The 27,752-nt window shown below is 40.4% G+C and overlaps 2 long non-coding RNA genes across 4 annotated transcripts in view; one reads left to right on the top strand and one right to left on the bottom strand.

The window, feature by feature from the left end:
- LOC105835367 overlaps positions 1 to 17,614 on the top strand; it is a 204,790-nt gene extending 187,176 nt beyond the window's left edge. The window contains exons 5-7 of one of the 3 annotated variants that reach the window (XR_004962986.1): positions 6,873 to 7,244; positions 10,421 to 10,568; positions 12,054 to 17,614. This is a non-coding gene — a long non-coding RNA (uncharacterized LOC105835367). Of the gene's footprint in view, positions 1 to 6,872; positions 7,245 to 10,420 lie in introns of all 3 variants that reach the window. The other 2 variants (XR_004962984.1, XR_004962985.1) reach the window with 2 other exon arrangements.
- On the bottom strand, positions 853 to 27,297 carry LOC105834691. Its single transcript, XR_001138917.3, has 4 exons — positions 25,278 to 27,297; positions 19,472 to 19,664; positions 10,482 to 10,566; positions 853 to 2,623 (listed from the first exon to the last, which is right to left on the bottom strand). It is a non-coding gene; the product is annotated as an uncharacterized LOC105834691 (long non-coding RNA).
- Between the last annotated feature and the right edge of the window lie 455 nt (positions 27,298 to 27,752).

The raw sequence follows: 27,752 nt of genomic DNA, 5'->3' as shown, positions 1-27,752 counted from the left end.
TGAAACAGTCCCGAGAATAATATTTTTATTAAACAGTTTTTCATTTAATAGTTATAATAAATGCAAGTTCTTCCGACGCCACATTTATCGTCTATTTATCTCTTTTAATGTAGCGACTTTAAACATATTTTTCTAATATCGAAATATTTGTACCTGCAATATCTTGTCGGAGTGACGTTCTCTCTGGAAAAAAAATTTCTCCAAATCGTAAACAACCGATTTTCATTCCAAAGCTATTTTCTCACGCGCCGCGACTTGTGCCTCGTTTTTCTACGGAGATTCGCTGAGGTTGACGTTGCCGAACAAATGAATTCCGCTGTGAGCATCTACCTCAAACATGCGCGCACAAGTTTGCAGTTTCTCTATTTGCATTTACAAACAAAATCCTTTCCGTCACACAAATTTATCTGTCCCAAAGTGACACGAGTAATTTAAAGAACACGGTCGTGCGATTTTTAATTAGATACAGAGGGATGCCTCATTATGGCACAAAACCGTGCTGAAAAATTCACGATTGATCATCGCTCCCGCGATCGTAATTAAAGGTGTCCGGCAAGTTTTTAAATCCAGTCCACTTTTCGAGACGTTCCGTTTTTTCGTTTTACGGTAAACTTCTCTATTAATCTACTTTTACAGAGCGTATCTAGCGAGTTTCCTTATCGAGGCGGAAAGTGCTCCGTATACTACTTTTAACTTCCTACTCTCGACGATCGCCCGATCGATAAGGTCTCTTTGACCCTAATATTCGGTACGAACAATAACGATCGCCGTGGGTGCGACCTTGCGCGCGTGATTCCGCGTAGAAGAAGGGAACGCAATTTACGGGGCAATAGACGCACACCGCATGTCAAGGGAACACACGACTTATGAGAGAGAAACTAATTGTTAATTATGTCTGCCGGTGGATACACACACGGTGCCTGGCGATGGGGGAGACACGAGGGTGAAAAAGGAACCTCGAACGCGCACGGAATCCACGCGTACGGAATAGGCACGCAAAAGCCGACACGCACACACGTGCGCGCGCGCCTAAGGAGCGAGGGAGGGTGGCTATACGCGAAGGGAAAAGCGCGAAATGGCTGGGAAGGAAGGCTCTAATTCGACAAAGCTTCGTCATTACGGCGCGTTTGTTCTTAACCCGGAGCTGTTCGTTCCTTCCGCGTTTACGAGTGCGAGATGAGGAGATCGATGCCGCGGGACGAATAGCGGAGAGACGAGAGAAGAGTCGTTTAACAGGAACGACGCGAGTGTTGTGTCGCGATGCGAGATCGTTTCCAAGAGAGCCACTTAATCGAATTTGTCTGATTCGACGGCGGTGAGAAAGAGATCGCAGTGTGCGATTGAAGGGAACTTGATCGGCGTGAAAAAGAGCGTAGCAATGAATGACAATGTTGGGAATCGTCGGCACACATGACAAAGATATACTCGCGTGGAAATTAAAGTTGCAATCTTGTAATTTTTCAATAACGCGAGACGCGTCGATGGCGGTGGAACGATATTAATTAAATATTAGTCAAAACGCACAGTGATTTATAGACAAATAAATGAGGGAGGCTGCAGTGACATTTTCGTCAGCAATCTTAAGCAACATTTTTGCAATTTAACGGTTACAATCTAAACGGTTGTTGTAATCTTTAACAGTACGGTTAAAATTGTACTTGTGTAACTTATTTATTTTCAACCGGGAATAGTCACCTCATTTTTTTTGTAAGCGATCACACGGACCGATTTTTACATCAGTTAAAAGTCAGCTCCATCTTTTCAACATTAGGTTGTAAAAAAATCCAGATGACTATTCTTGAGTTAATTTAATACATAGATTAAATAAAAAAGCCATAATTCTCTGAAATTTCTAAAGGAATAATAATCGTATTAATCTTGAGGTAAAATTTTTAAACTAAAATTATAATAGGTATATATTTTACAACTATTATATTTTAATACTTCCAGCTATTAGATAAACGTAATTAAATTTGTGGCATTATCTAATTTTTGATTTTATTATCGGAAAATCATTATCCATTCTCGTTTATCAGAGTTTTAATTATCATACTTTTACGAAAAAAGATCGTTAAACTATCTTGTGCGGCAAAATGAAAGATGGTACCTTACTGTGTGCTAGTTAACGACGGCCGCAAATAACATTAGCACGTTTCATGCATGCTAAATTAATGGAACGAGGCCATCTCTCCTAAAAATGCTCCACTGAATAACCGCCACGACCTCACAATGTTCAACAGAATTTAGTTTTTATTTTCGGTACATTAGAGAATAGTTCTTACATGTGCCTACAAAAATACATGCTATCTCCGTTACAAGCGGCAAATATCGATTGCCAATATTATCAGGACGAGACGCGGTAAAAGCATAACAGCGTTGGTTTACTTTAATAAAATAAATTGTTAAAAACACATAACTGCAATGCTAGTAATAAGAAATGGCGATAACGATTTAGAGCTATTTAAATTAGATTTCTGCTTTATTGCAAAATTATTAATTTTTTTTTACCTTGCACGTGGACGGATGTTGCTCTTTTATATTAATTTCCGCTAGAACTTCTGCTTCAGCTCAGTTTGGTTGTGATGTTGACGATTCGTTTTACAAGGTAAGTTCTCGAATATATCTGCAATTATGCAAAATGCGTAAAATCAGTTAACAGAGTCAAACAAACAATAACTTATTCGTCTTTAATAGATTAGACCAGATTCTCTTAATTAAACGTTAAAATCACTGCGTGATATTCGTAATACTCGGCCAGCTGCCGAGAATCCTCTCGTTACTTTCGTCCGCTTTCAACTATTCTTTATTTTGACGTCCCTGCGGAAAATTCAGATTACGAAGTTAGCTTGCCGACCGACGAGGAGGAAGAAGAAGCCGCTCAGCTGCTCGGGAAAGAAAGGAGGACACGCCACCTCCGCGAACAGCGATTCGCGTGACTTCCGACCGGGAAAGAACGAGAGAAAGAGAGAGAGAGAGAGAGAGAGAGAGAGAGAAAGAGAGAGACGCACTCGAGCAGCTTGAGGAAAACTTTTGCATCTTCGCGATTCAATTCTCCTTTTCTTTTTCTTTCTTCCCTTCCATTTCTCCTTCCGTCCTCCTTCTCTCCTGTCTTTCGCGAGGTGGTAGTCAGTCATTCGGTCCCGTCTCATTAATTCTTTCCTGTCTTCCGGGAAAGTTGTATCTCGGATGTTTCTTACCCCTCCCTTGTCGACTGCCGGCCGACTGCATCTCTCTCTCTCTCTCTCTCCCTCTCTCTCTTTCTATCCCTCCTACCCCTCTCATTTTTCATTCGCCACCGCTTGGAGAAAAGTGCACTTTAGCCGTGTCACCTGTAGACAAAGATACAAAGGAATATGCCATGCATTTGAGAATATCACGTAGCCGGGCCACCGGAATATTTCATGTACCGTGAGTGCATGTCGTTGCTCTTAAGTCCGTATTTATAACCGACGACGCTTAGACCGAAAACGCGCGCGCGCGCGCGCGTCTCGTTTTGTACGCGGGACAAACCCACGTTGTCGAATCGTCGCATCGCCATATCGGATATCTTTTTCCCTATCTAGTCAGGATCTTGAGCGTTTCTGCACATACAGGCTTGAGACTGATGATCGCGCGGAACCAGACAGGCAGGCGGACAGGTAAACTCTCAAGTTTCGTTGAACCCTATCTCGTTAGGATAATTAAGCTCCTAACTAGCTCTCTCTCTCTCTCTCTCTCTCTCTCGATATCATCACGAAGTTGTGCGGTAATACTATCGTAATTTCTCTCATGTACGACGTATGAACGCTTCATCTCCTGCAGGATAAGGTCGATCGATCGATCGATAGGTACGTGATTACTCGCGCGAAAAGTAACGCAATATTCGAGAGGTGTAACACGGAAAATTCTCCGGCAAGGCGTTTTTACGGGAGCGTTTTCCCACGTATGTTTACTGGAATCGTTTTACTGAGAATTGAATTTTCTATTCGACATCTCTGTCGCTCCTATCGTCCGGCTACGTTTTGCGAAAGCGCTCTTTTACGTTGTCGCCCGAAAGAAGGGACATTTAGCGATTTGCCCTACGACGCTCCTTCCCTCGCTTACCTCCGTGGGTAATTGTTCAGAAAGCTATGCGACTGAGTTTTAAGTAAATGGGAAGTAAGGCGGAGAAGCCATTCCGTCACGAACTCCGAAAGTAATTTATAGAAAATGGACATCGCCGGAGAGACGAAAATAAAGCTTCCGTTCGATTAAGGTCTCGAGATGAATAACTGTCGAACTTGCATTTATTCACGATTAATTTGTATGCCTACATTCACGTATACATTAAACGAGTGTCAAAGGTAAAAACTTAACAAATTACATCATTGTTTGGTGCTAACAACACTTACAAAATCAGGTACAAAATTGATGTTAATTCTTTATTGACGTGAAACTGCAATTTCCAATTTGTTCATTTGGACAAATCATTTTCAATTAAAAAATATAGTAAAAGAAATTAGGTGATACGCGCGCCCACGCATTCGACGGCTCTCCTTTATTTGCAAGAGCGTATAAATTTTTTGTTTTGCTCAAAGTACTTGTGATACTTGGCTAATTTTAAATCTACTTTTGAGCGGTTAATTTTTTATTTAACGATTAACATATATACATTTTTAAATATTTTTCATATACTTGAAGCACATGTTACGTTTTCTAGAACGTTTTAAAAATATTTTTATGGGATTAAATATATCTCTAACGTTAGCAACCACTCGTAGAAATTGGAACGCAGGTTATTTAGACGTGAGATAAATTCCATCGAAGTTTATCACTACGGACTGGATGACGGGTCACTTTATCGAATTCTCGACGAATGATGGATCATCGGTCACGTCGCCAAATTCATCTCGAGCGTATTGCAGGATAGGCGCTGAATTATCGATACACTTTGAGACACGCTCGGCTGCATTTTGCAATACATTCTCGATACAATGCGCCTGCGTATGATCGATGTTCCGGTATGTATGTTCCGCGCGAGATTGCATTGTTGATAAACTGAGATAATATGCAATGTTTGTCCTTCCGTGCACGATATTACTTCATTCCTTGTAATACTCTGCCGCCATGAAATTTCTCCGAAATCTACGTTTTATTAAACGTAGCGAGCATGGAAAAGATTCTCAGTTATTCCGCATTAAGCCAACATTGTTTCCATTTTTTGCCTAAATATTGCTTGCTTATAAAGTATGTACTTTCAAGAAAGCGGACTATATCAAAGCATCGAGTCAACAGGGTTTCAAATCATGAATTACTTCCGGAATATCAAAAATTCGTTGTTATCTAAATTCGTTGTTGCGCGCGACATCACTGACAATTCTTCTCAAGTGTACTCCAATCGATATATCGGATTTCGTGTCAAGACATCTAAATATGTATTTTCCCACGGGGACTACACTTCATATCGAGACATATACAAACTTCCGGCGAAACTAGTTCATACGACAAAACTCCAAGCGAACACTTTCACTATCTTTTATGTGTTTCTGATTGTTTGAGTTTAAGTCGCTTCACGTACATTCCTAAAATTGATTCAGTACGATGGAAAAGGCGTAATACTATTGTTGAATGCGAATAACTGAGCGATAATTCATTCGTTCCGATGTAAATGGTTATTCGTGTGTTTAATATTACTTTTCATAAAAGACTTTTATTCTGCCATAAATAATATATTACGCGTATTTCGTCTTTTATTTTCAACAATATTCGTGATCTCGATTTTTATTGGAAATAATTCATTCAAGTAATCTTCATTTTCGGTAAAATAATTTACCTCACATGAGAGATCGCCGAAGTAGACGGATATATATTGCTTCCGCCGGAACTTCGTAAGCTTTCTCTTAAAAGCACGAAATCAATGTTTTCCATTATTCACAAAACCAATAGTTTACACTTTGCACGTGAGAAGGCAGGAAAGAGAGAGAAAGGGCGCTTGTTGGGTTTCACGCACAAAAAAAGACGTTTTTTCTCGCACGTAACTTTCTAGTTAATTAAATTGGATATTCTTGGCCGTGTCGATCTACCAAATTAATTAACAGTAGTCTTTTAAATTACTTATAAATTCTACAATTGGTCATCTTGTGAATTCTTCTCTCTGTTGTCCCCGCGAAGACTCTTCCTTTTCCCCATAACGTTCTTCATTCTTCTCCTCTCTTCTGTATTCTTCCTCTGCTCCTTCCACTTCGGCAACGGGACAAAGTCAATGTCAATGGCTCCTTTACTCTCTGGTTTTTACTCCCTGCTTTTCAACTCTTCCCCTTTGGCCTCCGCGCCCCGTCGCGGTCGTCTCTCTTCACCTCTCCACGAGATTCCAGGATTATGACGAAAATCTGACGAGCGCAAGGGTGGTTTCCGTCAGACGCATTTCGCATTTTTCAGGAACGCGTTTTTCCGCCTCGCCAAGTCGTAACTCTCGCGGCCGGATGGCTTCAAAAATCGTTTTCTCACCTCTATCACGAGTGACTTCGTAAAAAGTCAAATTTACACGCAAATCAAATGAAGAAAAAACTTTGTTTAAATACTGTATCAGATAAACGATATAAAACATTGAAACTTTAGTAGTCCCAAGACGCTCGATATTATTAATATTATTGATCATTTGGAAGCTATATCAAATGTTGAATTACCACGAAGAATATTATACGTTATTATTGAATAATATTGTTAAGCGTCTAAAAGCCAAAGGTATCGGATGTAATCAAATCACAAATGCTATAGATACTTCGAATTTGCGGTTTACCATTTTAGCTCTCGCCTTTCGTTTTGTATCTTCAATTTGATTATTCTTTGTCTTCTTCGACGCAGAGTGTGCTTCACGTCAAAATCTCGAAATTATATATACCTGTCTTCTAAAGGCATTGTTTCAGGAGGCATTAACATCGCTCAAACTTGCCGGCTAATTAAACCCGTATTATGCATCGGTCTTTTCCAAGGTGGAAATAGCTTGTAAATGACAAACGTTTCTCCGGGACGAAAGGGAATCGATGTCAATTGCACAATTGCTCGGGACGACAGGCAGAGCAGCGAAAAAGCGAAACGGTTCAAACTTCATGTCCCAATGCGCCGATAGTCCGGTCCACGGCTTTCCCCCACTTTCGACCGGGTACGCGATCGAGAATTCTTCGGAGACTCCAATTCTTCGTTGCGAGTGGCCCTCTACTCCGACAACGCTGTTCCGGCAATTGAAAAAGTTTGTTCAGCGAATTAACAATGGCCGACGTACGACGGTAAGTAAATGCCGAGTGTATTTCGCGACGAACAAAGCTTCAACGGGGGCGATATTCTCGGTCCTGAGAGACGCGTATCTCTCTCTCTCTTTCTCTTTTCCTTCTCCCTTCTCCTCTCCTTGTCTCTGTCTCCCTGCCGTCCTGGTTCCGTCTTTCTTCGCGTTCTCCTCTCCGCTACTTGCACGAATAGCAGCAACTTTAAATGATTCCGCGACACATTATGAAAGGAACGTGCTGCACATTCGCAGAGAGATAAAAGTTCTTCTCGCTGCGCTCCCTCCGCAATCGCGCTTCTTCCTTCGTTCGCTCGCACCCTCCTTTGTCCGTCGCATTATCTAATTGCCTTCGCCTTTACGTCCGCAATTTTGCACGATTTCATTACCGTGATTAGCATGTTATCGGTATGTACAGCACCGTATATTTGCACCGTCATTTCGCACGTGTCTCGTCCCCGCGCGTCGCCAGGGGCTGGCTATAAATTCCATACAAATAAATATGAAAATACGATTAGAATATTTTGCACGCAGGGATACATCGCGTTAAACAGAGCCCGACGCTGGAAACGCTCTTCACGTCGTAAATTTCGGGAAGCGCTCGCTGTGGAATAATACATCTCGCAATTGTAATATAATCTTAATAACGATGCCGTTTTTTTTCTTTTTCGTTACGACGTAAATAACAGAGTCGCGCAAAAAAAACTTACGTAATACGCGCAAATAAAGAGCACGTCCAGCATGGATCACGCAGAACGTGCACATCGAAGTATATTTTGTTTTCGACGTTGCTTTATTTTGCTACAGCCCGCGTTTGCATTTTATCGATTAGTGTGTTGAACGCCATTGCGCAACTTTGTAGTTAGTATATATAGTAGAGGTCGCGTAGAAAAATTACTGTATTTCTGTATCTTCCCCTTTTTTTTCAAAAAAACGGATGACATTTGCATATTACATTTTCGTTCGATACTTTTGATCTGCCGTTGAAGAAATTAGCATTCTAGCTTTATGTTTTATTCTATAACAATTTATGAATAAAATTAATTAATTAATTAATGAAAAGTGACTTACATGTGTGCATTGTAGAAAATTTGATCTCATCAAAACTAATAGCAATTTTACAAAAATGTTTTGAACAAGATATTTATGCGTAGAAATTAGATCAGAGAAGAGTAGAATTTGTACTATTTGTAGGAAAAGTGAACAAAATCTGTACTAAATAAAATATTCTTTCTATAGGAAAATTAAGACTTGCCTAGTACGTAAAAATAAGAGAAACAGACTAAGATTGCGAGCCCAGGGGTATTTTAGACTTCGATCAAAAAATCGAACAAGATGCATCTCCAACTTGCGTAGCGCGAGTTGCAGATGCATCTTGTTATTCCCCCGTGACTTAAAATACACGTCGCTTGTATATCTTAACCGGACGTGAGAGCGCGCGGAGATTATGCGCGGATAAATACACATTAATAAATAGCGTCGGTTTGGTTCAAATTCGGTGGTGGGTCGGCGCCGAGGTGAGTTACGTCGCGTATCGTTATGCAACGATAGGGGGATGCAATAAATCATGAGACGCACTTTCGAAACGATCGACAAGAATCGAGGCACAACGGGACAGAAAAAGCTCGGTACAAGAAACGTGAAATATTTATTTTCAGCCATAGGCGTATCCGAGGAGAGGATTTTGGGGGGTTCAAACCTCGCCAAAATTTTCTATTAATTTTTCATTTTTAATCATAAAAAAATACAACTTTATTTTCGCGATTCTGATTAATTTTTTTATTATAATAAAATGTTGAAGATGTGAATTGAATTGCTTTAGAAAAAAATCATCGCATAACTGTTTAACTTTGAAAATTTTATTATTTTAATATAAATAATCTCTTTTCCTTATTTTGTCATTTCTTTTTTGTTCAATTTTAGTTTAATATCACATTTTTAATAATATTTAGCAAAGATGTATATACAAAAAGTATTTTTATTTAAACTTTTTTTTATTTTTTATTTTTTAATAATTATGAATATTTTGTGTGAATAATAACAATCAAAATATTAAAAAATTATTTTTATTGTTAATAATTGCATTTTGCCTATACTTTTTTCGGGAAAAAATAAAAGTTAAAAAATTCAATATTTTTCTCATTCAAAATCAGAAACAAAAGAGATCCTAAACTCTAAAAAAAATAAAAAAAAAACAATTTATTAATGTAAAAACTGTAATAACAGTATATAAATTTATGATAACAAAATTTATAACTCCCTTTTCTGGAAAAAAATCCTGGAAACGCCCATGTTTCCAGCAAAGTAAAAATGCGTTGCATGTGTTTTAAATTTGTAAATGTTATTAATATACCTTTTATTTAATTGTAAATTTTTTTGGTATTAAAGTATGTTTTTTTTTAACTCTCGCATCGCATTACATTTGAAGTTGTAAATCTATTCTAAATATAAATCACAAATTCTAAATTTCGCAAATTCCAAATTTTCACGAAACACTCGTAACCACGTAAACTGGGCTTTTAAACAACGACGAACAACATCGAAATAAATATTTACTACCGGGCGCGTTTGTCACGCACCAAATCCAATTGTCGAGGGTGGAGGATCATTTTATATTTCATCGTCGCCTGCCCCCTCGGGATGCTAGGCGGATATTTCAGGAAGGATCGCGAACTACCAATGATCTCGTCGAGTATCGAGAAAGAGATAGATAGATAGATAGATAGATAGATAGATAGATAGATAGATAGATAGAGAGAGAGAGAGAGAGAGAGAGAGAGAGAACGTAAAAGAGAGAGGGAGAAAAGAGGGAAAAAGGAAGAAAAAGAGAGATCCACGTCCCTTCAAATCGCGAGGATATCGTCCTTAAGTGCAGCTCGATTCTTCCCTCGGCAGCAACGCGGAACTCAGTGCAACGACTACGAGCAATGCCCCGCATTTTCCGGAATATACTTCCCGCGTGGCGCATGCATAGACGATCGGCCCGACGATCTCGTCTTTTCTCACACGGAGATTGAATTCGTCGGAGTAAACTCCATTCTGCGTCCTCTCGATGCGCGCGCGTCCGATCTCTTTCCGCGGAGAGGATCGAGTGGTCTCTCCTCGCTCTCTCTTTCTCTCTCTCTGTCTTTCTTTTTGAAACTCCGTTTGTGTATTGCTCGATACTTTGTATTCATCGTATAGACGACGATCCTCAACAACCCGCATCAATCCACCTGCATCGACCGTGGCGACCATTACTCACATTGCGGGCGCGACTCCGTGAACGTTGTTTACGTCACCGAAGGCGGTGCATCATTGGAGAGGCTGGCATTTATCCCGGTTCTTTCCTGTAAGTGACATGTTATACATTAATTTATTATTCCTTTATTAGTAAAATGAAAAATATCTTATATCCAAAGGGTTTGTAAAACGGCGAAAACTCAACGAAACTTTGAATAATTGATATAGGCATTTACAAAACGATTTTATATTCAATTCATTTCTATGCCTGTATATTAACGAGTCAAAATGTATCGATCTTTCATTTATTTGAAACCTTTCTATCGCCTTTAAGTTTCGTTCGCCCCAATACAAAACAATAGTACTATAATCGTCATTTCAACGTGATGCAGATTGACCCATTCAACGATCAGAGAAATACACGTCAAAATGCAATACGTTTTTTTTTCCCGATTGCATCAGACTTTCTCTTCTCGCTTTCGCTAAATTTTAAACATACATATATCCATTTCAGATATTAAAAAAAAAACAGACTTAATGTATTGACATTTCGCTTTTGTAATCTCGAAACTCTTGGCGGAACACTCCGCGATCGGGCAGAAAAAAAAATCGATGTATCCTTCATATGTAACGATGTTTTTATGCGCGCTTGATGGTCAGCGGGACCGAAGCTTTAGTGTATCGACGTGCTCGGACTTACTTCCAAAGCTATGTAGTAGATACACCGCACTTCGCTGTGCGGTGTATCTTCGAGAAATGGGGATATGCAGATTAGATGAATAGCAATTTTGCGTGTTCGTGACCGCCGCTGAATGGAAAATGCGATGTGTATATAATCAAGAAATACGCTCGATATAAATGAGACGAACAACCGTCATGATTTTATTCTCGTAACGTAGAAATCGTAATTTTCTTCGGAAAAGCATAATCTTCGATATTTTTCGCGCAAATCAATAAATGTACGATCTACTTCGAAACCGTGGACTGGTTTTAGAGATGAAAACCGCGTGAAAGTCCGATTGTAGATATATATAAAACCTACGTCATATTTTCGTGAAGAAGACAATGTTGATTTCGAACTTCTCTTCGAACGTGTAAAACTAATTTCTGACGAATACTTCAACCGTACCGGGTGCGAATCCTTGCGGTATTTAAACGCGGGATTTGTAGGAACCGCGCAAATCGGCTTGGCGCGGCTAATCTCTCTCTTCGCGAGTCGAGTTACCTCGCAAAAATAGCGGAACGAGCCCGTCCGTCGAACATGCGCGTTAGGCGAAGGCAAGAATAAAAAAGGATTAAGCAGCGGGAAAAAGCTTCCACGTGCGAAACACAAAGTTCGCGATACGTGCGCGAAAACGGGCGAACCGCACTACGAGTGAAAGCGTAGTCGGAATAAAAACGAAGGGAGATCATCCTCGGTCGCGGATACTCGCCCTCTTGCCGTCTCTCTCGTGCTAGAGTCCAATTTATCGAAAAATGTAAAAAACCGCGCGGCAAAAAGCACCTCGTCGAAGTCGGCATCGTCGGCAATATTGAGAGAGAGAGAGAGAGAGGAAGAGAGAGAGTTTGGCATTAAAAAATCTCCCTCTTGCAGCGCCGAAGAAGGGAGAGACTTCTTGTTACGAACCCTTCGCCGGTGGTTCGCACCCTTCCTCCAAGAATGACTTAAGTACCCTCCTCGTCGCGGTGAGTTTCTTTTGCTTATATTTTCAAATATATCTGCCCCTTCATCCGATCGTGAACTTCTCCTCTGCTCCGTTCCTTTATCATTTTTATTCGAGTGAGAAGAGACTTTTCTCTTTGTGCGAATAGCCGGTGGGAAACGACAACGCTGTCTCGTAAACGCGGCAAAGCCGCCGCACCGTTTACAAGCTTACGTGAGTAGGACTCTGTAAATAACTTTCGCGGGGTAACTTTAGCACACCGACAAACGGCAGCAGCGGTCGAAATATTCTCGCAGGAATGTCATCGTGTTTCGTGCTCGGCTTGTTATTTTCGCCGTCGTAATCGTGTTTATCGATTAAACATACACGTCAATTGTCGCAATTTATTTCTTAGTTGCAACTTGCTTTGTATCCTATTCTATCGCAATTTTGATACCGCGTATTGCTGTGACTTACCACACCGTCACGCATCTTTCTCGTGCTTCGTTTTTCATTTCTTCGTGTCTCCGATCACTTGAGGGAATGAGTACCTCTTAACAGTAACTTATATAACATGAAAGGCAGAAAGTATTATTCCACGTTTCGATTTTATCGCTTTAATTTAAATCCGAGACAACGAGAGAGAAACGTAGGGAGGTCGAATTGCGAAGTCAGGATTTTCTTCGTGGCATTCCTTTCTCGCGGAGGCCGAGAATGGCCTCTTCGTCGCACGCGGAACTGCTCTTAGAATTTTTATGGGATACCGGTATTATGTACGAGACGCGAACACCGTTCTCGCACCTGCGTGGAAACAACCACTGTCGGCACGCCAACGATGCGACGGGGGTGCTATTACGCGCATAAAAAAAGAAGAAAAAAAGAAATTTACTCCCTGAAACTGCCTTCCCGGGAGCACAGCCTGCGCCGACGAAAATATTAAAGCGAAATGCTTTAACTACCGATGACTTTAATAAAATTCAAAATATTATTTCGCTCCTCCAACCGTACCTTGCGACAGTCTCTTGCAAATAGCACGGCGATGGCGTGTGTTAAGTTAGCCCCCACAAATTAAAATTCGGTAGTTCTGATGAGAGAGAGAATTTTACAAAGATTATTAATATCCCTGTCACCATTTATTAATTACATTTAATCATTTTTCTCATAAGAATTAAAAGCACAAACATTTTAGATAAAATTATTTTTGTCGCGCGTAATACTTAAAAGCAAATTGCCTACCATGTACACTCTTGAAATGCGTAAAAATGTTTATATTTTTTAAAATTTACTTTATATATTTGGCAAGCATATAAATCTCTGTCTGAGGATTTTAATCTTTTTAATTAGTTTTACTTTAATAATCCTCAACCCCTGGATTGTTTAAGAAGCAATATCTATTTCGCAATATTTTCTTCGAGTTTTCGCTGACTAATGTGATTAATCTCGGATATCCCGATTTCTGCTCGTAAACGAGATTCGCTGATGGCTCGACAGGCGACTTGAAAAAATCGATTGGAAACTCACCAGCTAGCCTCCGACATTTTCGTCGACTCATCTCCATCAAATCATGATTTGCTTAGGGGAAGGGTCCTCCTAATAAGATAAACCAAGCGGGAGAACTGGTGGCGGTTGAAGGGGGCGCGTACACGCTCCCTTGGAGCTTAGTCACGAGTCTTTCGCCGAATCAGGAAAATTATAATTCTCGTAAGTGCTGCTGGCTTTGTCGCGACCGGGAAGAGTTGGTTTTCTTGCGACGTGCGAGAAACGTCTTTCGAGATTCGCGTGCTCCATACCGTTTCCTAGCCAAATAATTTTCCGGATACTCTTTCGGCACGCGTTCTCGTCCGATCGGATAAAGTGAAATGACAAATTGAAACATATTGCAAGACCGAAGAAACATTATTGGCGCTCGTGAGATTCGTTTCCGTCGAAAGTGGACAAGGATTTCGCGTCGCGATTCTCTCCACAATAGAGAGGCATTTCGCCTCTTACAAGATAAAAAGTCGCAAACGGTTTCGTAAAAATGATAGACACGAAATGTCGTTATTGAAAGAAAAAAAATGGTTCCTCTATATTATTCCTTTTCATGGTATTTCCTGCGTCGCGCTACATTTATATATTGGTATCATTAGAAAAGTGAGGAAACAATTGGTACAATAACGCGCAAGTGAAGTGTAACGTGACATTCATGAATGGCAATCATTGTGGTCAACGTGGACGCGACTAGATTTCAGATTTTATCGAGCCAATAATATCCGGTATAGAATATACGAGACCTTTATTATATATGACAAGCGGTGCGGATTGTACAACAGGGCAGTGAATATTTTTCTCTTTTTCATTCCCGTTAAATATGATTTTTACTGATAAAAAATTTATACCACGCTTCAAAAACTGAATACAATACGATTGTGATTGAGCTAACTGTCGGCAATAAAATACAATTGGATTTACTTCTGTAATACGTGAAGTTCCCTCTCTCTCGTAGACAAAAAATGGGAGAAATTTTCATATTGCATGCCGCTTTGTTTTTTACAGAGGACATTTATGGTAGTGTATATAGGGTTTACGTAAAATTTTATGTACACAACGGTAATGTAAACTCTGTGAATTAATCTTTATAATTTTTCGTGGCTCCACTGGTCCGCATGTAAATCGAAACGCGTTTACCGTAACGATATATCACTTTTTTGCATTTCTATCTTGTCTCTTTAGACCGCGTATTTTTAAGCGATTAGCGAAAATAAAGGGGAATAACATCGGCTTACTCTCCTCTCCCCCCTTCCTCGAATAATCGTGTTATTTTCAACGACACGTTAGACGCACGTAGTATTTGCAATCAACTTGTTTAAGCTAAACGAAGTTTAATGCAGACATTTTGGAAGCTCGGCTTTTAAATTTAAACTGCACAATGTCCGTGGAAGCACATCGACGATTGGAGAATGGAATATATTGAGAGCAGTTCTTCAAGATTTTCTCTTCGCTTGATAATCCATATAATTATCAAGTTACAAATATTACGCATTCATACAATATAATTATTTTAATTATAAATATTTACAGAAATACAATAATTAAAAATTAATATCGAATGTATTACTTAGAGGCTAGCTAATACCTTTCTTCGTCAATTAAAATATAAACTGCTCCTTAAAATTCAATGTAATTACACGATGCGATCGATAAATTAGCGGTGCACTTAATTTTTTTCTCTACTAAGTGAGGTCAAATGCAATTGCTGGATGCAACCGGAGAAGCAATATCGGCCAAAGTGGCAGGAAAAATGATGGTCGGTCAAACTGACTGCAGCAAATGAAAAAGTGATACGTACGTGTTTCAGAATCGTCGTGAACGTGGTTCGCCTCGAAGGAAATGAGAGTTGAAGAGTGTCTCTATTAACCCTTGAACAAAGACCGTTGAAGGATAAACCATAAAGCTAACAATTGGCGATATGTTTCTTGAAGATATCGCAAGCGTGGGAACGCGGGATTAGAGCACGTGAATGTGAGAGAAACGAGTCATGAAAAAAGTATTACGTTAAAAAGGGGTCGCGCGGTCGTGAGAAAATTGATATAATTCCCAACGTGATTCTATAATTCTCAAGATACCACATTGGCTGTATCGAAAGGAAATTTTCGAGGAGGAGAATGATATGAGAATTTCTTCCGTGTTCGGTTTCCTGAAAAATTCACGACATTGTCATTGAATAGAGGAAGAACACAGACAAGACACTGATATTGAGATCAGAGGGAATTGCGCGTAAAATAAGAATCCTCGTGAGCCAAAAATTTTCAGAATCGACGGAAAGGTTTCTAGGGTGACTCTCCGTGAAAACCGTGTTTTCAATCTTCTATTTTCTCGGGGTCTCCTTTCGGTTCCGCTCGACTACTCCGTCGATTATTTATCGTGTCCCGTTCCATCTTCGCCCGTCTGTTTCCCAATCACGGTCGACAGTTGGCCGATTAAACATTAACCAAGGAAACCAAGTCGGAAAGAACTATCGAGATCAAGATGTGTGTTGGTCGATGGCCGCGGCGCGGTGGAAGCAGATAAGGTCGAAGGTTTCACCGTAATTGAAAGAGAAAGTTTGCGTAGGTTACACACATCGGAAAGATAGGTCGCTCTATCGATCACGCTGTCATGCACGCCACTTCGCGTTCGTCGAATCTGAACTGACGTCATAAGCTCGTATTTCGCGTGCGGGATAAAACTGTCGTTGACAATCTAAATTGACATCTGTGGAAAGCCTGGGCGGCAGAGAGAGGAGGGGGGGGAGAGAGGCGAGAGATTAATTGGAACGAAGCGCATGCCAATCTGAAGCCTGATCAAGTTTTCTCCAAGTAAATAAAGCGTACATTTACTCGGCGGTCGTATAACGTAACGCGTTAAAAATAATTATTTTACATGATACATGGTGGACCTCGTGTTTTTATTGTTGACGTTATAAAATTTTGAGTGATGCTCTTAACAGAAAAAATTCTTGACGAATACTTTTAATATATAATGATTATAAAACAAGAGAAAGTATCTTAAGTGCATATTATTTCGAACCTATTGTTCATACATGAGGTACATTAATTTAATGAGAATGCTCTTGCAGGATGAAAGCCTGGAAAGTGCTACAGTAATGACATTTAATCAATATACCTTGTACATTAGTTTTGCATATTTTAAAGAGTAACTCAATAAGCGTCATTTTCATTTCATATGGAGTTTGTTTTTAATTGTACTCACGATAATATATATTAAAAATATATGTATATATTTCCATGTTTTGTGTTTAAGTGTATAAATGTGACAACAATGTTTTTAATTCCAAACAATGATTAAAAAAAACAATTTTCTAATAGTTAAAGACTAAAAATGCTCTATTTAAATTAAATTATTTACAATTAAATATATAAAAGTTTTCTAACAATAATTTTTGCGTTCTCTGCCAACGAATACGAAGATCAATCCCTAAGACCAATGACGTTAAAAAAAATTCTTTCAGATTAATAATCACACACATAAAGCGCGGAAGCCTCCCGTTTACTCCAAAATATACTCATGTACTTGAATATGTAAGATAAAAATTTTCTAATTAATTTTTTAAATTATTCTATTGTTTTTATTTTATTTACTTTTATATTTTTTGAATAGCTTTTTTATTAAAACAAATTTTTATTTTGCGCTTCCAGAATGCTTCAAACTTCAACTACAAAATTACTGCTTATATGAAAAAAATTGATCATCTTTCGCTCGAAAAAATCCTGAATATGCCATGTCAATAAGATACAATCTAAAATGAAATAGTTTTAATTTAAATGACAATAAATATGAAACATTTTAAATCGTCACACGAATCGTTGACAGCTTATATTTATTGTATCACGATACAGTGAAATCAGAATTGTTTTGTAAACGAGAAATACACAGTTTCTATCGAAACCAAATTTAATTGATTCAAATAATTTTTTTTTTTAGTCCAAAAGTAATTTTCGAGTACACTTGTAGAAATAATTGTTTCGCAAAATGAAAAAAATTTGAAGAGGACTCGCGCCGACGAAATCGCTCGGAGAGACTAGATTTCGCGGTGTCCGGATGCGCTTCTCCTCGGATAATCTTGTCGCGGAGAACAAAAGCATATCGATGACGTGCAACGAAATACGCGATAGGGACTCTGCAAAGGAAAAAAAAAAAAAGAAGAAGCGGGGAAATTCAGACGGGAAAACGCGCAGCCCGCTTTCCCCGAGCTCACGTCGACGCGGCCAGCGCGCGGGGAGGGTTCGCACCGCCTTCTGAAATCCGAGGTACCGTGTATAATCTACTTATGACGAGCGCAACGTATCGGGTCCAATGCAAATCCGTTTAATCGCAACTCTCGCGGAATAATTCGGTTATCCTAGATCTCTCACTCGCAACACTGTGCGTGTACATACGTACGAGCCGGTCGGCAACCGCAGCCGGAGAGAGCGCGCGGGTGGCCGACCAGTGGTAGTCCTCGTCACGTTTTACCTCTTACAACCCGAGTTCTCGTTTCCGCAAAGCGAGAACCGTGCTTCGCAGCAGAGCTCCAGTTGCAGTTGCTCTCTCGCAATTGCACTTCTCCTCCTGTCCGTTCTATTGTTTATTAAATACGCGAGCGCGCGCGCGCGCGCGATCCGGCATTTTAGATCTCGGCAGCGTCGAACGTAATCGCGATAGCGATGACGGAGTTTCCGCGCCGCCTCAAGTCCGAACTACGTGAAATTAATCCCGTCATTTTCCATGGCCACTATTTGCGAAGCGCCAGAAGCGAATACGTGTTGGACGGACATATCATCGTGAAAATCAAGTATAACGTGTACCGGTCGCTCACCGTGGCTAGCGGTAGCTTTTTACGTTCAATTCTATTGCTTGTTGCAATGGTTTAAAAAAAAAGAAACAGTTACATATTCTTAATAGGAGCAAATTTTTCGCTTTAAAAAAATATTATGTATTATCACATCGTACGATGTCTATCTCGAATGTAATTCTTGTGTTACATTTTTATACAAAACTTTGTAAAAAGTTTAAATCATAAATTCCAAATATATATGTGCACCGAGGTAGAAAAAAATTATTACACTGAGAAAAATAAGTTGTTAATGTGACTAACTTTTTCAACTCAATTAAATTTGTTTAATTCAAATATTTATGTACTTCAGTCAAATATATAAAGAATTTACTTAGAATTCAAATATTTTATGTATTTAAGTTAAATGAATACTTAAACTAAAGAAATTTAATCAAGTTGAATAATTTAGTCAAATTAAACATTTTTCTCTCAGTGTATAAACGAAGCTAATGAAGCTTGTGTATATCCATACGCAATATTTTGACTTTTCCAATCTGGAAGCAAGTGTGCAATTTTAAAATAATTTTATTAGGAATATTGATGAAAGTATAATAATTTACATTTGAAATTCCTACCGGCCTACTGTCTTTCTCCCCGTATTTTTTTGTTGCCGAACTTTTCTCAAAACCTGCGCGCCATTGATGCAAAAGTTTTCAACTTGAACAAAGTTTTCGCAAAGTTCCGTTCTCTCGGGACATATCTCGCGGTACCTTTCGCCTCGAAAGATCAAAATGACGTGGCGTCATCGCGTGACGCGAATACTCCTCGAGGATCCTCCCGATAGCGGCGCCAGACTTTTCCCGCGGCAATTATTTCTCGTTTAAGCGCGACCGGCCCTATATCGCACACCGCACAGTCGGCGGGGTCACGTATCGCGCACGGCAATATCGCCGCGTGCAGATCCTTATTCTTTCTTATTACTTAATATCCTCGGTAACGAGGACAAATGCGGTGGCCCCCGCGCTTCGCTAATTGGGCCCCGGTACATTCCGTTCATGTTTCTTCCTTTCTTACCGTCATCAATCCGTGTCCCGCTGGCGTGTGCGCCGCGGGACGAATGTGTTCGATCGAACAGCGAGCCCAGGGCGAATGGTGCCGTCGTTCTCCTCCTCGTCGGAGATCTTTCCCGCTACGTAGAATGAAATACGGCGGAGCCGACAGTTGATATACGCCGGTTGAAAACTGGTCGGACTGCTGGCCGGGAACCCTAATAGAGAAATGAGGAACTTAAGCACAAGCGGAGAGCGAAGATTATTATGGAACTCGAGCGGAAGAGGAAGTCATCGTGATAAACGTTTATAAAATATACGATTATATTGATTGGTACAAAGAGATTAATAAGAAGAGGTTAATTAGAGATTTGCAATTTGTTTTGTATAATAAAGATTTTTGCATAATTAAAATGGAGACAAGAGGTCAACAAGGATTTATCATTTAAAACTAGTTCCAGCCTATCAAGTTCTACCGTTATGTAACACAAAAAAATTTTAATAATTTCCTTTTTTTTTAATATTCAACACGGCACGACGCTCGAACAAGTGCTGAATATTTATTTTAGCAATTTTAGCGACAGTTATCGGTAATTCTTACAGAGTTCTATGCTCTACAATCATTTTTAAAGAAAGTTCCAGTGACTAAATATTTCTTATTAATTCCTCTAAACTTTGCTTCGCAAAAGTTAGCATAACGTTTTTCGTTTTGGTTTCTTTTTGTGTAAAGAATGCAGAACTCTGTTTTATTTTTAAAGAACTCGAAAATTATGGAAAATGCTACTAAAACTTTTTTTTTTTTTTGTAAAATGTGCTCGCTTCACAGGTCCCTTTATTTCCGCGTACGTGCAGTGCGCTTTGCCTCATCGAGCGGAAAACACGCCATTTGCACTTTTTGATGGCCCAGTTCTCGGCAAGAGGGGGATCTGGGATCTCGCGACAGAATTGAACTTTATTAGCCGTGTCGATCGTCAACGAGGCACGCGCGTTACGCGTGCGTTGAACGAATTAAAATGCAATTCCGTCTCGCCGCGGGGCGCTAATAGCTGCTGCGTCCAACATCCAGCCAAATAAATTCTACGGTTTACGATCTAATTTATATTTCGATTAAACGAAAGTCACGACGCAAGGCGATATTAAATCAAGGGCCGACAAGATTCACTGAAACGCGTCGCGCACGCCAATCGAACGAAAACAGTCGTAGCGTCCAATTGAAAACAGATATTAAAACTGTAGTAAGATAAATGTCCCAGTAACCGAACATGTTCCTTTATCCGGACGCTTATTTCTGTCGGTTTCAAATGTTTTTCATAATAAGTTAAAATTTAATTGTAAAGTTTACTTTCGCGTTAGAGCGCATCGATACCACCTCCTCTCTCATTCCCTGAATTATTCTGAAAACCTAGATTCACTCGAGACTCGACGCACCCGTCTGCCTCTACCGCGCCTTTCTCCCCTTGCCGTCTTCATTCCCTCGCGTCTGCCCCGCACCAGACCGCTCTACTTGCTTCCTGTAAATACTTAAGTATATTTATGAGGTAAGTTATTTTAAATATTATAAGGATTAACATAACAAAATTAATTTGTTATATAATTAGAGTGTATATTTTGATGATGTGTCTTTTTTATTTTTTCTTGATTTTCTTGGAAAAGCGACAATATCAATAACATCTCTTTTTTAGAGAGGGATTTTTTAATATTTATTTTATCAACGATACAAAGACAAGCATTATCTGGATATTGACTCATATTTCTTATTCATTATACATTATTTTTAAATAGCTAAAAAAATTTTTTGTTTTAAAATGTTGATATTAGCATTTTATATATCACGTGTTTCAATTAATTATATAAATAAATTATTTTACATATCTTAAGAATCCTTGCAAATATTCATTTACTTTACTGTTATCAAGTTGAAAATCTTGCAGATAAAAAAAAGATATGCTACGATTTATGCACATGCGTTGTGCGTACAATTTTTTCTTTTTCTTATTTTTCTGCGCAACTGACAATCGACGTGCTGCACACGGCACTGTTATACGTAACGACCATTTCAGAGTCGCGCCGCCCAGGGCAAGGAGAAACTCCTGATTAAGATCGAGGAATTTTTAATGTAATTAGAGCGGGCGTAACTACGAACGAAAATTTTCCTCCTCGCCGGCTGGATTGCTTCGGAAACGAAACGAATAGCTTAATTCTAGCGTCGCGCGCGAGATTAGCGAGGAAGCAAGTAGAGCGGTCTGGTGCGGGGCAGACGCGAGGGAATGAAGACGGCAAGGGGAGAAAGGCGCGGTAGAGGCAGACGGCGCGGGTGCGTCGAGTCTCGAGTGGATCTAGGTTTTCAGAATAATTCAGGGAACGGGGGAGGAGGTGGTATCGATGCGCTCTAACGCGAAAGATCGCGGGGATGTTAAACTACGGAAAACTCCCCTTCCATCATTCATTCTCTTCTATTCTCGTTCGACTTCTCGTCGCAAGTGCATCTACAGTCGAGAAAATGCGCACACGGTGGAAACGACGGGACTCTCTTCCGACGAACAACCTGCACGTCACGTTTATGCGAAACAACGTGTGTAAGGTGACGCACAAAATGCATCCCTTCGAATGTTATCGGAGTATTTCCGGTTCGACGTTTCGAAGAGGAATTTCTTTCTGTAATTTTCAACGGACGTGTCGATCTACATTTCTATCGACGTTTCAGCTTGTATGGAGAGCCCCACTGAGAGTCACTGGGACGTTTGGGATGCTTCGAAAATTGAATCATAAATTGAAATTCATTTGTTTCGCCGGCGGAAACGAGCGCGTTGCTGCATCTGTAATGCGACCGACGGGCGCGGCGCGGCGCGGCGCGGCGGTTGAAAGGGATGATAAAAAGAGTTGTGGATCGGATTCGTTGAAAATTGAATTGAATTTCATCCGTTCTTAGCCGTACTATCCGGTTTTACGTCGGGCAACCAGGAGTGTCTTACAATAGTATGACGGTCTATTTCCTTGTGCCAATTTAAAATGCGCCGCGACAAAGCATATTGCAATAATGAAACATGCATATATGTTTCACATGTGTTGTCAATATAGCAACGTAATAAATGTATAGATCTCGTATATGAATCAACATAAATTTATTTACATCGCGAACGTAATATTATTTCCAACAAATCTGGTAAAACCTTTTTATTTCCTCTCGAGGACTTTCGGGTAATTTTTTTTTGCCATTTCGACGTTTTTAAAATTCTGTCAGTTAACGGCTTACAATTGAAGCGCGAATCAGTCGCGTCCGTCCCGGTTTCACGCGATTTCGCGTATGGAACATAAATCGAGCGCCGATGAGCAACGGCGGAAATTCATTATGTAACATTTTTCGATCCCGGGAAAATGTATCCCGGAAAAATGGTCGCGAAGGACAGCCAGCTGTGCGGATAAATGGTCCGACAACCTGGACGGTCGATTTCAAAACGAAAAACGAGAAATATGTGTATAAGTAGCGAAAGGGAGAAAAACAGAGAGACACAAAGTGAAAAGCGGAAATGGGCGCGGCGTGGCGGGCCGCGTTATTAATTAATTCATTTGAATTTCAGCGTCGGCCGGACGCCGGAATTAGAATTTGTTACCGCGAGAAAGGGAAGTGAGGAGAAATAGCAACACGGGCTCCTCGGCAGGTGATGCATCGTGCCCGTGTCGACGTATAGCGCGAAGCATTATTAATTAGCGGTGGCGACGATAGCCGTGGGCGATCACGTCGTCCCGTGCGAAATTGTCAGCTGAACGTTAAAGTCCCGAGAGCTGAAGGACTGGTCATACCGTGTGTATTGGCGATCGTGCAAGTTTAAACGGACGGTGGCGTCGCCAATGTGTGACATCGTATTTACGTATATTGAAAAGTTGGCGCTAAGCCGCGTGGCGCGAGGCTCAACAAGGAGGCGAGGGTGAAAGCGCGTTTAAAGTTTTGCATTTTCGCCATTTCGTCTAATTCCGACGATTCGCGGTCTCTCTATATATATCTCCGGTCTCTGCTTCTCTTTACCTCTCATCGAGAGGCGGGGTAGCCTCTAATCCCGGACTCTATCTCTTATTTACCGTGAACGTCCCGATGTAAACATCCGAAATGCGAAATAGCCGGCCGTGCTTAGCGGTAAATATGTAATGTGAACGTTACACGCGAAGAGCGAAGCGAAAACGCTTCTCTCTCCCGGTCTCTCCCTGTCTCTCTCTGTCTCTCCCTCTCTCTCCCTGTCTCTCCCGGTCTCTCCCGGTCTCTCCCGGTCTCTCCCGGTCTCTCCCTGTCTCTCCCTATCTCTCCCTGTCTCTCCCTGTCTCTCCCTGTCTCTTCCTGTCTCTCCCTGTCTCTCCCTGTCTCTGTCTGTCTGTCTTACTCAACATATAACTTGTGCGACGACTCAATTGTTATTCCATGCACGCAAGAGTAAACTAACTTAAAAAAATTATTTGCTGCATCGACTGTGGTATTAAAATGTTCCCCTACTTTTCTGCTTTTAAAATATCAAGGTCCCGAATTTTTTGCTCAACATATAACTTGTGCAACTTAATTGTTATTCCGTGCACGCAAAAGTAAATTCCATAGATATTTAACCGATCAAAAGAAAAGAAAACCAATATCTTTCGCTCAATTAAATATTTGTAACACCCACTATTTGTGCTCATTCGATATTTGTTAAATAATAAACATAAAATAATTTATAAAGAAATAAAATGTAATTCTAATATAGTTTAAAATACAGCAAAAAATTCGGGACTGGATATTTTGAGAGCAAATAAATAGAGGAACATTTTGATACCACAGTCGATGCAGCAAATAATTTTTTTAAGGTAATTTACTCTTGCGTGCGCGGAATAACAATTAAGTTGCACAAGTTATATGTTAAGCAAAAAATTCGGAACCTTGATATTTTAAGAGCAGAAAAATAGGGGAACATTTTGATACCACAGTCAATAATTTTTTAAGAGTTTTACACAAGTTAAATGTTGAGCAAAAAATTCGGGGCTAGGACAGAAAATTAGTAATTATTAGCAGAAAATTATACAGTAGGTCCGAATTTTTTATTTAGTGGTGGGGGTGCTAGGTTCACTAACGTGGTCAAGAGACTCGAGCGACTGCAGCGTCGAAAATGATGATGATTCTCGAGGAATCGCATTTTTTCGAAAGTCTCGTTTCGAAGAGAGAGTTCTTTAATAATAATCTGAAGTTGTATAGAGGAAGATTAAGACATCCTTTTATTCATAATGAACTTTGAATGACCGTTGATTGATATAATTAATTACTTGTTATTTTCTTTTATAACTTGGAAAAAAATAGAATTATAAATTTATGTTTATTACAAACATAAACGCAAATTAATTTTTATTAGCATTTATCATTAAGTCGTATATTGTGCCTGACGATTTATCTTTCAATTTATTGTCAATTTTTACGTATAAGAAAGTTTTTCCTGCCTTGTGAGCAGTTTGGAACGATGTATTGTCTCCTGTATCACTAATTTTTTAAATAAAAGTTCGCCAGTCGCGAGAGAATGTACGCAGATGAATATTTATGGTTAATCGATTTTGCATTGTCAAGTAAAAAAAAAATTCGTCAAAGAAACAGTTTCGAAAAAGAGATTGAATTTAAATTTAAAAGTAAAATTTCTCTGTATATCAATAAAATCTCTTAAAAATCCACGATTTTCTTGAGTAAAAAATATATAATTCCCCCGAAAATTCCAGGTTTCCCGTCTTTTTCTCGATAGTAAGCACTCCGTTATGTATTCGATCGAATTACATCATTGAAACCCGGCGATAAGTAATAAATTCAATGCAACAAGTAAATCACTCACCGATCGAAGCGTCGCCATCGTCTTGTTCCTCTCTGCTTCCAACATCCCTTTCCTTCCTTCTGCTGTAGCACGTATCCTCGTTACATCCACTAAATGCAAACGATCGGACGCGTTGAGGTTAGAGGTCGTCGCAACGCCACTCGCGAATTTCACAAGACGATCGCGCGCGGACCAGAAAACATCCAGGGGCGATCGCCGGCTGTCCGATTCGATTCACTCCCGATATTCGTTCACGCACGATATTCACTCGACATGTAACGAAGGATAACGAGACGTGTAACGCGAAATTCCGACGGGTGCTCCGATCTCGCGCACTCCAGTGTCTCCGCTGGTCTCCGCGACGGCAGCTATCTTCAGACGAGCGACTGAACTGCGACGCACTTCACGAGACTGAACACCCTCCGCGCGTTTTATTACGTTGCTCGATTTTTTTTCACAGCTCGAGTGGACCAACGTACGAACATCAAGGATCGTTGCACATCATTATACGCAATATTCATACTCGACGAGTAAACAGATGCGTAATCGCGGAATAAATAATATGATTTCGCGTACCTGACATCGACAGGTTAAAATTAACGAGACGAACGATGCTCGCGAGGATCACCTCGATGCGAATGCACCTTTTAAGAAAATAAAGTGACCGCGACATAGACACAAACTCGAGGCGCGAGTGTACCGTATTTTTGAGATCTCGCGAATTAACGTTTATATCGAGAAAACGGAGAACGCAAAATTAATTACCGACGGACGCTACGAACTGAAACCGCGACGTACTTCGCGAGACTGAGTGTTTTCGCATTTCACACACAATACATACGCGACGTTACTCTATTTTCCACATCTCGAGTAAACTAATAAACACGTACGCATCATTGCCTGTCGTTAGACAAAATGTGCGACTGCGAAGTAATTTCGCGTACTCGACATCGTGACCTTCTCGACGCGACTGAGGTGCGTATTAAAAATACATAGGAGGGGGGGGCGGCTCGCTGGCTACTTCGGCGGAAGGAGCGGGGGGAGGGGGCACTTTCCGAGAAAAGAAAAAGCTAGCCACTAGACAAAACAAGCTAAGTTTTCGCGAGCGTCGCTTTGCCGAGATCTCGATTAACGTTTATCTGTCGACGACGAAACGGAGAACGCAGAACCAACATCGTTCTCGAACGAGCGAACTGAGACGCGACGCACTTCAAGACTGAATGGCCGCGCATTTCACACACAATACACGACGTTATTCTATTTTCCACATCTCGAGTAGTAAACTAATAAACACGTACGCATCATTGCCTGTCGTTAGACAACACAAAATGTGCGACTGCGACATAATCTCGCGTACTCGACATCGTGACCTTCTCGACGGGACTGAGGTGCGTATCGAAAATATATAGGAGGGGGGGGCGGCTCGCTGGCTACTTCGGCAGGAGGAGTGGGGGGAGGGGGCACTTTCCGAGAAAAGAAAAAGCTAGCCACTAGACAAAAACAAGCCAGGTTTTCGCGAGCGTCGCTTTGCCGAGATCTCGATTAACGTTTATCTGTCGACGACGAAACGGAGAACGCAGAACCAACATCGTCCTCAAACGAGCGAACTGAGACGCGACGCACACTTTACTGACGAAACTGTTGCACGCATTAGACACAAATACCATTGCTGGCAATCCTTTTTCGAACCGCACACGATCACTAACGAATATATCAAGGAGATTCGATCGCTATTCGCTATATTCGCTTTCGACGAACGAAAAGGCGCACGTAACTTAAACGGCCTCACATCCCTCGCGTCCTCCCAACGGAACTGAGCCGTGGCGTCGAAAATGGTGGGAGGGGGTAACGCTTATGGCAGAGCCGAGTCGCTGATTGGTCACTTTGAAAATCAACGTTTCGAGGAAAGGCAAAAAAAAGCTCTGGCGCCTCGGCGACATCGCGGACACGCACCGACGTGCACGAAGGCTCATCTTTACGAAAGACACTAAATACAAGCATCGACACTCGAAATCAAAGCGTTGAACATGATTTTAAGGGCCATTACACACACTTTTCGTAAGACGTAACAGCAAGATTTCGACCAATCACGTACCGTGTTCAGTCGGTGACGATTACGGTCGCCCAATCCAATGTGTCGAAACCTTGCTGTTACGTCTTTCGTAAGTGTGTGCGATAACTTTAAGAAAGTCCTGATCGTAAATGCATCGCTGTCGCCCTCGACTCGACACGACTGAAAACAAAAATAGCCTCGATGCAGCTTCCGAGAAGAGATGAAGTCGAGGCTTTTCCTCGAAATGTAGCAAGGCTCGATATCTATCCGTGTGATCTCGAGTCGGAAATTAGATCTTTCGACTTCAATTAAATCTTTTACGTCTATTTTAATACATTAAACTTACATTCTTGCAAATATAGATCTCTTTTAAGCCTTATTAATATACTATTATTACACTGATAGAAAAATGTGTCGTATTTTTAGCGTATAATTGCGTAGTA

Source organism: Monomorium pharaonis, chromosome 1 (genome assembly GCF_013373865.1).
Source record: "Monomorium pharaonis isolate MP-MQ-018 chromosome 1, ASM1337386v2, whole genome shotgun sequence".
Taxonomy (NCBI): domain Eukaryota; kingdom Metazoa; phylum Arthropoda; class Insecta; order Hymenoptera; family Formicidae; genus Monomorium; species Monomorium pharaonis.
This window is presented reverse-complemented; position numbering and strand designations above follow the sequence as displayed.